Source organism: Myodes glareolus, chromosome 22, assembly GCF_982192425.1.
Source record: "Myodes glareolus chromosome 22, mMyoGla1.1, whole genome shotgun sequence".
In the NCBI taxonomy this organism is placed as follows: Eukaryota; Metazoa; Chordata; class Mammalia; order Rodentia; family Cricetidae; genus Myodes; species Myodes glareolus.
The window spans coordinates 35,622,141-35,634,244 of NC_142047.1; the positions used below are offsets into that span (position 1 = coordinate 35,622,141).

Below are 12,104 nucleotides of genomic sequence, written 5' to 3' on the forward strand. Positions count from 1 at the left end.
CAGAGGCAGAGGCAGAGGCAGAGGCAGAGGCAGAGGCAGAGGCAGAGGCAGAGGCAGAGGCAGAGGCAGAGGCAGAGGCAGAGGCAGAGGCAGAGGCAGAGGCAGAGGCAGAGGCAGAGGCAGAGGCAGAGGCAGAGGCAGAGGCAGAGGCAGAGGCAGAGGCAGAGGCAGAGGCAGAGGCAGAGGCAGAGGCAGAGGCAGAGGCAGAGGCAGAGGCAGAGGCAGAGGCAGAGGCAGAGGCAGAGGCAGAGGCAGAGGCAGAGGCAGAGGCAGAGGCAGAGGCAGAGGCAGAGGCAGAGGCAGAGGCAGAGGCAGAGGCAGAGGCAGAGGCAGAGGCAGAGGCAGAGGCAGAGGCAGAGGCAGAGGCAGAGGCAGAGGCAGAGGCAGAGGCAGAGGCAGAGGCAGAGGCAGAGGCAGAGGCAGAGGCAGAGGCAGAGGCAGAGGCAGAGGCAGAGGCAGAGGCAGAGGCAGAGGCAGAGGCAGAGGCAGAGGCAGAGGCAGAGGCAGAGGCAGAGGCAGAGGCAGAGGCAGAGGCAGAGGCAGAGGCAGAGGCAGAGGCAGAGGCAGAGGCAGAGGCAGAGGCAGAGGCAGAGGCAGAGGCAGAGGCAGAGGCAGAGGCAGAGGCAGAGGCAGAGGCAGAGGCAGAGGCAGAGGCAGAGGCAGAGGCAGAGGCAGAGGCAGAGGCAGAGGCAGAGGCAGAGGCAGAGGCAGAGGCAGAGGCAGAGGCAGAGGCAGAGGCAGAGGCAGAGGCAGAGGCAGAGGCAGAGGCAGAGGCAGAGGCAGAGGCAGAGGCAGAGGCAGAGGCAGAGGCAGAGGCAGAGGCAGAGGCAGAGGCAGAGGCAGAGGCAGAGGCAGAGGCAGAGGCAGAGGCAGAGGCAGAGGCAGAGGCAGAGGCAGAGGCAGAGGCAGAGGCAGAGGCAGAGGCAGAGGCAGAGGCAGAGGCAGAGGCAGAGGCAGAGGCAGAGGCAGAGGCAGAGGCAGAGGCAGAGGCAGAGGCAGAGGCAGAGGCAGAGGCAGAGGCAGAGGCAGAGGCAGAGGCAGAGGCAGAGGCAGAGGCAGAGGCAGAGGCAGAGGCAGAGGCAGAGGCAGAGGCAGAGGCAGAGGCAGAGGCAGAGGCAGAGGCAGAGGCAGAGGCAGAGGCAGAGGCAGAGGCAGAGGCAGAGGCAGAGGCAGAGGCAGAGGCAGAGGCAGAGGCAGAGGCAGAGGCAGAGGCAGAGGCAGAGGCAGAGGCAGAGGCAGAGGCAGAGGCAGAGGCAGAGGCAGAGGCAGAGGCAGAGGCAGAGGCAGAGGCAGAGGCAGAGGCAGAGGCAGAGGCAGAGGCAGAGGCAGAGGCAGAGGCAGAGGCAGAGGCAGAGGCAGAGGCAGAGGCAGAGGCAGAGGCAGAGGCAGAGGCAGAGGCAGAGGCAGAGGCAGAGGCAGAGGCAGAGGCAGAGGCAGAGGCAGAGGCAGAGGCAGAGGCAGAGGCAGAGGCAGAGGCAGAGGCAGAGGCAGAGGCAGAGGCAGAGGCAGAGGCAGAGGCAGAGGCAGAGGCAGAGGCAGAGGCAGAGGCAGAGGCAGAGGCAGAGGCAGAGGCAGAGGCAGAGGCAGAGGCAGAGGCAGAGGCAGAGGCAGAGGCAGAGGCAGAGGCAGAGGCAGAGGCAGAGGCAGAGGCAGAGGCAGAGGCAGAGGCAGAGGCAGAGGCAGAGGCAGAGGCAGAGGCAGAGGCAGAGGCAGAGGCAGAGGCAGAGGCAGAGGCAGAGGCAGAGGCAGAGGCAGAGGCAGAGGCAGAGGCAGAGGCAGAGGCAGAGGCAGAGGCAGAGGCAGAGGCAGAGGCAGAGGCAGAGGCAGAGGCAGAGGCAGAGGCAGAGGCAGAGGCAGAGGCAGAGGCAGAGGCAGAGGCAGAGGCAGAGGCAGAGGCAGAGGCAGAGGCAGAGGCAGAGGCAGAGGCAGAGGCAGAGGCAGAGGCAGAGGCAGAGGCAGAGGCAGAGGCAGAGGCAGAGGCAGAGGCAGAGGCAGAGGCAGAGGCAGAGGCAGAGGCAGAGGCAGCTCTTTGAGTTAGAGGCCAGCCTGGTCTACATAATAAGTTTCTGGACAGCTAGAGCTATATAGTCAGACTCTGTTTTGGAAAAAGAAAAAAAGTTGTCTCCTAACCTCTATACTCTTGCCTCAACAAAACAAACAAAACCTCTGACCTCTACACACACATAGGTGTACCCGCATATATACATACACAAACACACAGAAACAGAAAAACAAAATAAAAACAAAACAAAGCAAATCCATCAGACATAAAGGAAGAATTTGGAGAGCATAAATAGAATTCAGATTTTACTTAGTATACTAATGTGGTTCTCAGCAGAATAAAATTTATTTTCCCTTACATGAAAAGCAACAATTCATCTTCAGGGTTTGATATTACCAAAATACCCAGGAGGCCACATGGACTTATGTTAGTCTTCAAAATTTAATTTTTTGTTTTGTTTTGTTTTTTTGTTTTTGTTTTTCGAGACAGGGTTTCTCTGTGGCTTTTGGAGCCTGTCCTGGAACTAGCTTTTGTAGACCAGGCCTGCCTCTGCCTCCCGAATGCTGGGATTAAAGACATGTGCCACCACCGTCCAGCCCCAAATTTAAAATTTTTTTATTAAATTTATTTATTCCTTTATTTATTTGAGTGAGGGAGAGAGAGAGAGAGGAAGAGGAAGGGGAGTAGAGGAAGAGACTAGATCAGAGTAACCTACAGAAGTCAATTCTTTCCTTCCACCCAAGTGGGTCCTGGGACTTTAACTCAGATCTCTGGACCAGTACTCCCAAATTAGAACAACGTATTTAAACAAAAACATTTGGAAAGTATGTTCCTTCTCATACAGATCAATGATTACAACCATGAACCAAGAATTCCGTAGACTCATCTCTTCAGGGAAATACACGTACTGAAACCCTGGAAGAAGACAGATCTTGGGTAGAGCACAGGTGTCTGGCTCCTGAGCCTCAAGCCCACAGAGGAAGTAACATCTCACTAATGAGAAGGAATACAAACTGCATGGATGACCAAACATGAGCCACTCAGAACTCACTTCCTCCTCCAGGTGAGTAAGGGTAAATAATACTCATCTCTATCCATACACACTTGACGAAAAAAAAGTTTCTTTATAAGGTTTATAAAGAAAAAACCATCAGGCAATGGTGGCACACACCTTTAATCCCAGCACTTGGGAGACAGAGGCAGGCAAATCTCTGTGAGTTTGTCAAAGCCAGCCTGGTGTATAGAGCAAGTTCCAGGACTGATATAAGCCACTCCTCCAGGAAAGCCCAAGCATGCTGGATAGTGCCAGAGGGAGTGAGCACTTGGCACCAGCCTTCCCTGACACTACAGAAATGACAAGCCAAGAGAGGTAGTGAGACTTGTCCAAAGCCACTCAAATTGTTGTGCTCAAGCATGGACTCCTGTCTCCTGGTTCTCCATCCAAGGATCTCTTCATAACACAGTCAAGATTTCAGAAGTATCTGGGCCCAGCAGAATTTGACCTCACCAGGTCAAAGCCTGAATTGTTTGCTCACTTCACTAAGGTGGTGAGTCAACACACCTCTGCTGAGCCCTTTTCTGTCATGAGGCTCACAGCTTTCTTCTGATTTTCTTTCCTTTTAGACAGTCTTGCTGTGTAGCCTTAACTGACCTTGAACTCACTACATAACCTGGGCTGGCCTCTAATTTGCAGTAATCCTGTCTAAACTCCTGAGTGCTGGGATTACCGGCACGCGCTGCTCAGCCTAGCACACAGCTCTACTCTAGACCATTACAACACGGTCCGCACCTCGAGGAAGGACTGTCTCAACTTTCCTGGACTCCTTCAGTATCTAGCAAAGTGCTGAGCTCAGGAAGTGAACGAGACTGAGTGAAGCTGAGACCAGGTGGATTCCTGTCTGATGCCAGGAACAACGAAAGATTCTGAGATATTTTTAAGGGGCAGAAAGCAGCCACAATGACGATTCAACATCCTCTACAACAATGGTAGCCTATTGGGTTTTGGAGGTTTTCTGAACTCCAAGTAAGTTTGTCCACAAGCTTCCAGACCTAACTTTATGGGGGAAAACCAGGAGTAAAGAATTAGTGAGCGGGCTGGAGAGATGGCTCAGTGGTTAAGAGCATTGACTGCTCTTCCAAAGACTCGGGTTCAATTCCCAGCACCCACATGGCAGCTCACAACTGTCCGAAGATCCATTTGCAGGGGATCTGACACCTTCACACCAATGCACATTAAAAAGTAGATAGATAGATAGATAGATAGATAGATAAAAGAGTTAGCTAGCCACAGAGGCAAGGTTTATGAATGGTGAAAAAAAAATGCCCATCTCTCATGCCACCCACCAACAATTTTTTCCCCACATTAAAGCAAGATAACCTTTCACCTATAAAGATCCTGAACCAAGCTGGGCAGTTGTGGTACATGCCTTTAATTCCAGCACTCAGGAGGCAGAGGTAGGTGGGTCTCTGAGTCTCTGAGTTCGAGGTCAGCCTGGTCTACAGGGTGAGTTCCAGGACAGTCAAGACTACACAGAGAATCCCTGTGTCAAAAAAGAAAGAAAGAAAAAAAAAAGACAGAAATCTCACAGTAATCTCAGAAATGAGTACTTCTCACCATCACATCATAACAAGACAAACACACACCAGACAAACATTCTTGCCATTTTAGACAAAAATTTCTCAACAGGAGCAGCTGCAGACTTGAAGAGAACTCTGCTTTCTATAACGGAGACTGACGCAGCAATTCTACTTCTAGAAACAATGCTACATAACTACTTTCATAAGGGTACAGATATGTGTTGTGGAATATTACTTTAACTATGTAAAGATGTGTTACTACTTTTGTTTTTGCTGCATTTGTTTAAGAGGTAAAGATGTGTGAACAGCCATTAGCTAGGCAGAGGAGGGATAGGTGGGGCTGGTAGGCAGACAGGATAAGGAGGAGGAGGAATCTAGGCTGCAGAGAGAACGTTCCCAGGCCCAGAGATAGACAGGACATACAGAAGGAAATAAAGGTAAGAAAGGCCCAAGGCAAACGTAGGTGAAGAGAAACAGGTTAAATTAAGTTGTAAGAGTTAGCCAGAGGCCAGGCAGTGGCGCACGCCTTTGATAGATCCCAGCACCCAGGAGGCAGACACAGACAGATCTCAGGGAGTTCAAGACCAGCCTGGTCTACAAAGTGAGTTCCAGAACAGCCAGGGCTGTTACTTAGAGAAACACTGTCTTGGCCGGGGGTGGGGGGGGAACGGACGGGACGGGACACGACACGGGGACACAAAGTTAGCTAGAAATGAGCATAAACTAAGGCCGAGCATTCATAACTAATAAGAAGTCTCTGTGTCGTTTCTGTATCATGATTAGGGGCTGGCGGTCCAAGAAAGCCTGCTACTAATAAGTGTGTGAGAAAATTCATGGTAGCATTCTTTAACATGATGAAAAACTAGGGCCTGGAAATATAGCTAGTGTCAGAGTTCGTGCCTAGTATGTGAGAGCTCTGGATTCAAACCCAGCACAGAGAAAGTAATTTCTTTTTAAGCTGGAAAATAAGGTTTTGGGGATGGCTCAGCTGGTAAACTATCTGTCCTGAACCCATGAGGATCTGAGTTTGCACACCCAGCACCCATGTAAAAAGCTGGGCATTGTGGCACAGAAATGCCATCCTAACACTCTGAGAAGAGGGAGGCAGGAAGGTTCCTGGAGATCATTGGCTGGCAATTCTCACCCACATGGTTCCAGGAGATCCTATGCTCTCTTCTGACCTCCACAGACACACATGCAGGCAAAACACTTGTGCACATAAAATAAAAATAAATAAATCTAAAAAACTTTTTTTTTAAATAAGAGAATGATAGAGAAGACATCTGACATTTACCTTAGGCCTCCATGTGTAGGTACGCACGCACACACACACACACACACACACACATACAAACATATAAACATACATAGAAAATAAATAATTTTTTCTTTGGTTTTTCGAGACAGGGTTTCTCAGTGCAACAGTCACTCTGTAGACCAGGCTGGCCTCAAACTCAAAGATCCACCTGCCTCTGCCTCTTGATTGCTGGGACATTGTGCTGCCACAATTGTTACAGTTTTTATTATTTACTCCGTTTCTTATTTATTTTTTTGAGATGGGGATTTATATTGCCCTTGCTGGTCTTAAACTCCTAAGCTCAAGCAATACCTCTGCCTCAGTCCCCTAAGGAGTTGGCACCACAATCATATACCACCATGCTTAGCTATGGCTTCTTGGGCTATAATATCTTGGGACCCCACTTTTCAAGGACTACAGCTGAACACTGTCCTCATGGTAATAGTTGGTAGACAACGACCTCATCTTGCTGAGAACAAGACTTACAAGGTTTGCTTTGTTTCCCCACTTTGTCGTGATCCCCAAATTTAAGACCTCCCACCATCAGAAATACAGATGTAGTAATTTACCAAGTTCTCCTTTCCAATCCACAAATATTTACTGATATCCTGCTTCGAACTAGAAACTCTTTAGGGCAGTGATAAAAAATAAGGTATAGTCTTTACTCTCAAGGAATTTATACCCTGGACAGTGCTTTTGACCATTTTTTTTTCCCTGAGACAGGTTCTCACCATGTATGTAGCTCTGGTTATTATGGAACTCACTATGTAGATCAGGCTGGCCTCGAACCCACAGAGACCTGCCTGCCTCTGTCTCTCAAGTGCTGGGATTAAAGGTGTGTGTCACTGAACCCAGGTGACCATCATTCGTATGATTCCTTGAAAGGCTACTTCAAACCTGTAGTCTGAAAAAGTCTCTCAGATGATTTCCTTACAGCAGATGAAACATCACATTTTCATTACCTTAACATCTAAAACCCTGACAATACAAGACTGTATCAAAAATTAGTTCCGAAATGACCTAGCCAATACTAAGATTTCTGGAGGGGAAGGGTGTTTGGATAAGCCTCTTTCCAGCTCTCAATAACCGGGATTGCTTACCTCTTTCTAGAGTTTTACTTCTCAGATACGCACAGAGAATGACACACTTGTGCAATGCTCTGGAACAATGCAGACAGCTGCTCTCAGCTACACTGAAGTGTAAGGTCAATGGCTTCAGCTGCATTCAGCATGATCACACCATCACACAGCTGCTTAAGTGCTAGGAAGGTCAGAGCTGCGCATATAACATGCTCATGCTTACAAAGCCACATAATAGGACAAACCAAATTCTTACCCATTTAACCATGACCTGTGACTCTGACACAAGACCTCTGCATCTATTTCAAATTCCACAGGCACTCGGAGCTCAAGGGTACTCTGTGGCAAGTGCCAAGAAAATCAGAGATGTTAAAGTACAGCTCACTGTCGGAGGCAAACAAGTTCCCTGAAGGCTTCACTTTCCCTGGCTCATTTATACAACTTAAGCACAGGATTACAATTAGACCTAGAGAACTCGCTCACTCGGCAGCAAACATCCCCTAGCGAGTTAGATCCCAAAGATCTTCTAGGGGAGTGGCCAACTGCATCTATCCGGTGAGAAGTAGTGTAACCAGAGCTCTCTGGTGCCTAGAAGTGACCTTGCAGATACCACAAAGCACAAGGCACCTCCCTACACACAGCTCAATATGAAGAACAACTTTAAAAGATGACATTTTCTGGGCTTGGTGGGAAAGGCCCATAATCCAAGCTACTCAGGAAGCTGAGGCAGGAAAATTCCAAGACCTGTCTTAGCTACAGAGTAAGTTCAAGACCAGCCTTGGCAACTAAGTAAAATCCTATCTCAAAATCAAAAGTGAAAAAGAGGGCTGGGGTTATACCTCACTGCTAGAGTTCTTGACTAGGTCCAACACTTAGTGTTAAGGAAAAACAAAACAAAGACATCAACTGCAATGGGGCTGACAAGAGAGTTCAGTGGGTGAAGGCACCTGCTTCCAAGACCGACAACCTGTGTTACAACCCAGAACCAACAATCACTTACTTACACACACACACACACACACACACACACACACACACACACACACGAAAAAAGTAAAAGAAACACAGAAAGATGAAAATTTCCAGAGTTAGGGGTTGTAGATCAGTAACGTAGAGTATATAATTGGCATATGTTTGATTAGTACGCATAGGGCCTGGGTTTGATACCCAACACTGGAAGAAAAAAAAAATGAAAGACACTATGGACATTAGTAAATTGGCTTCCATGTAGAAGGTTTCAAGTGTACTAAGCATTTCATGCATACTATGTCACCCATCTGCCCTCTAAGGAGATTTAATGAAGTAACATGACTCCCCTTCCTTGGATATGGGAAAATAGAACTCAGAGACTCCCAGGATGCTAAAAAGCCACTATCAGGCCCTGCCGCGGTGGCGCACGCCTTTAATCCCAGCACTAGGAGACAGAGGCAGGTGGATCTTTGTGAGCTTGAGGCCAGCCTGGTCTACAGAATGAGTTCCAGGACAGCCAAGGCTTCACAGAGAAATCCTGCCTCGAAAAAAACAAACAACAAAAAAGGCCAATAATCTAACTTAGGTCTTTCAAAATTTTCCAAGATCAACTAATTCAGAACAAGAGTCTACAAAGCTGTAGTTTTTGAAGCAGCAACACAAAATCTTCATCCAAGGAAGTACAGTAATGTCTTTAGCTTTGGCTTTTTCATTTTCTTTTCTTTTCTTTCTTTTTTTTAATGTGTAGCTCAGGCTGGCATTGAACTCGTGATCCTCCTGCCTCTGCCTCCTTCAGCAAATCCTACCGGTGAGAGCCACCTCAACCAAGACAGTGTCTCACTCTATAGCCCAAGATGATCTGGGGAACTCACTATTAAGCAAGACTGACCTCAAACTCACAGCGATTCTCCTGCCTCAGCATCCAGAATGCTGGGATTACTGATGTGACTACCATGACCTGCTTTTATTGGTTTTCAAAATATAGATTTCTGAAATAGGGACATAGCTCATTTGGTAGAATGCAAAACATCCTGGGAACAATTCATGTACAGGGGGAGGAAGACTTCACAACTTTAAAAAACACAGGTCTTAGGATTGGAGAGGCGGCTCAGCAGTTAAGAGCACTGCCTGCTCTTCCAGAGTCCTGAGTTCAATTCCCAGCACCCACATGGTGGTTTACAACCATCTGTAATGAGATCTGGTGCCCCCTTCTGGCCTGCAGGCATACATGCAGGCAGAACACTGAATACATAATACATTAAAAAAAAAATACAGGTCTCTATCTCATATCCTGTTTCTTATTTTTGTTTTGTTTTGTTTTGTGAGACAGGGTCTCACTCTGTAGCCCTGGCTGACTTGGTACTCAATATACAGTCTGGAGTAGCCTCATACCCATGGTAATCCTCCTTCAGTTTCCCAATGCTGGGCTTACAGCATTGGAGCTACCACACAACTTCCGAACTCAAACCGTAAACTGACCATGTAGCTTACATGTCATCTAAGTGCTAAGAGTACAGGCCCTGGGTACAGTCTCCATCACCATCATAACAGCAAAAAATAGAGCGAAAAAAATTTCCCCCACGAGAGCCTCTGGAAGTCGTATCAGATTCTTTCGATTTCTGGGCATCCTCCTGCTTCTGCCTGTGGTGTGCAAGTGATAACAGGTATGCTCACCCAATCTGGGCTTTGGGGTATTTTGTTTGCGAGACAGGGGCTGGTGGTCCTAAACATACTGCGTAGTCTATGGTGGCCTTTACTGTCACCCTGCCTCCATCTCATAGATGGGATTAGAAGTGTATCCTACCTTTTAAAAAATTTTTTATTTTTATTTTGAGACCGAGTTTCTCTGTGAAACAGCCGTGGCTGTCCAGGAATTCACTCTGTAGATCAGACTAGCCTCGAACTCAACAGGATCCACCTGCCTCTGCCTCCCTAGTCCTGGGATTAAAGGTGTGCGCCACCACCGCCTGGCTGTATCCCACCATTTCTACTAAGAATAAAACTCTTGAATTTGCATCTTGGAAAATTACTCCAAAGATTTTTTAGGTCATTAAGGTTGAAGAGGAAGCAGCACCTATCACCTAAAGATAGGTGTTTGCTGTGATTGTCTCAGCTGGTGGCTATGACAGACGCTCCACCTGTATCCATTCAAGCCGGTGCCGCATACAGCCTTAATCAAACACTACTGCTATGTGAAAGCAAGGGAGATGGAAGAGACATCGCTGGTAGATTCTTAAGGACACATGTAAATTCCTTACACTGGTGGGTGAGGGTGGAATGAAAGGAAGAATTTCCCAAACCGAGAAAGCAGCTTATCTGAACCTGAAGGGTATGGAACCATGGCGCTAACGGGAGGCTCACGTGCCTCAGCAGCACACTCCAGAAAAGCAGCACAGCGCCCGAAAGCTGACTGGAGGGCTAGGCCTCAGCAAATGAGGACGAGCTCTGAATGCCGCAGCCTAGAAAGGTCAGTTTTTCCCTACAGTGACTAGGGAGGCGGTTACAACTAGTGATTTTTCAGGTGGGAATTATCACTGCAGCAACTTCACAGAAGACTGGGCGGGGATGGGGCACTCCTTGGAAGTATGACAGGTTTGCCGTGCAAGCGACCCAGCTGGACTCTGGCCCGTTTTCCAGCCAGTGCATGGAAGGAGATCGGTGGCCCCAGCAGGACCCTAGCGTTTACTGGCAAAGGCAGGATGTAGAGTAGGCGCCGCACACAAGGTTAGATCAACCTGACCCGCGCTGGGTGCGGGACGACTGAGCCACAGCCAGGGCAGCTGACCACGTCCATCGGGCCCAAGGCCGCAGCAGGTTTTGAAGCCACGCCAGGCGACCGTGGGTAGCCACGGCCCGGCCCGCTCCCCTGCACGAAGGCCCCAGTGCACGGGGGCCGAAGGCTCGGAGTTGCACTGCGGCGGCCCGGCAGCGTCAAGCCCACGCCACGGCCGAGCTCGCCAGCCCCTCACGCCGGTCAGGCCGAAGCCCCGAGCCAGAAGGCCTCACCTCGCACGGCCGGCGGGCTCTTCGGAGTCTCGGCGGCTCAGCCCACCGTCTCCCGGCCCAGGCCACGGACGCCGCCGCCATCCTCTCGCGTCAGCGTCGTGACGTCATTACTGCGCGCGCCTGACGCCAAAACAAATTTGGGCGGCCTACAGGGAGGAACCGAGGCGGACCCTCCGCTCGGCGGACGCGGTGGGCGTCCTCTGAGGACCTGCCAATCAACGTCTTCCGGGCGGAGAAGGACTTTCCGGGAGGGTGGGTCTATCTGTGGATCCAAGCGGCTGGGGAGCGGGTTGTGGGAGGGACTTGTAAAGACTGGGAAGTTGGGGAGAAAATGTCAAGGTTATAGAGCTGAAGGGGCTCGTGAAAGGCGAGGAGAGAGCACAGTGGGCGCAGAGGTTTCTCGAACTGCCCCTGAATCTCCGCAGATGACTGATTTAGATCTCATTAATTAAATGTGTTTGTTCTGTTTCATTTGAAACTCGATCTGACTCTGTCCCTCTGGCTGACCAGGAATATATACTACGTAGTCCAGGCTGGGCTCGAACTCTTGGAAATCTTCCTACCTCGGCCTCCCGGAATGAGAGATTACTCGCTAGTCTTAAAATCTAATTTTGTTTGTTTGTTTGGTTTGGTTTCTCTGTGTAGCTTTAGAGTCTGTACTGGCACGCGCTCTGTAGACCAGGCATGTGAACCACGGCCGCCCGACTTAAAATCTATTTGAAACAATTGTGAACAATCAGATGTGTTAAAGACGGCAGTTAATTTCTGAATTGTGAAGTAAGTTTTGGACCAACTTCTAGATAGTCATGGGTTTTCTCTTCGCTTTTTCTCTTCCTTCCTTCCTTCCTTCCTTCCTTCCTTCCTTCCTTCCTTCCTTCCTTCCTTTCTTTCTTTCTTTCTTTCTTTCTTTCTTTCTTTCTCTCTTTCTTTTCTTCCATAAAACAAGGTTTCTCTGTGTATCCCTGACTGTTATGGAACTCACTCTCTAGACCAGACCTTAAAGTAAGATTGACAGGGTTCCTCTGTAGCTTTTTAAAGCCTGTCCTGGAATTCGCTCTGTAGATCAGGCTGACATCGAACTCAGAGATCTGCCTGCCTCTGCCTCCGAGTGCTGGGACTAAAGGCATGTGCCACCACTACTCGACTTTTAAAGAAAGATTTTTAAAAGATACTT

At 49.1% G+C, this 12,104-nt stretch overlaps 1 protein-coding gene across 1 annotated transcript in view; it reads right to left on the minus strand.

Annotated features, from left to right (window-relative positions):
• Pskh1 (protein serine kinase H1) overlaps window positions 1-11,064 on the minus strand; it is a 31,934-nt gene extending 20,870 nt beyond the window's left edge. The window contains exon 1 of the mRNA XM_048437059.3: window positions 10,931-11,064. The gene's annotated coding sequence lies outside the window, so the exon portion shown is untranslated. The remainder of the gene's footprint in view (window positions 1-10,930) is intronic.
• Between the last annotated feature and the right edge of the window lie 1,040 nt (window positions 11,065-12,104).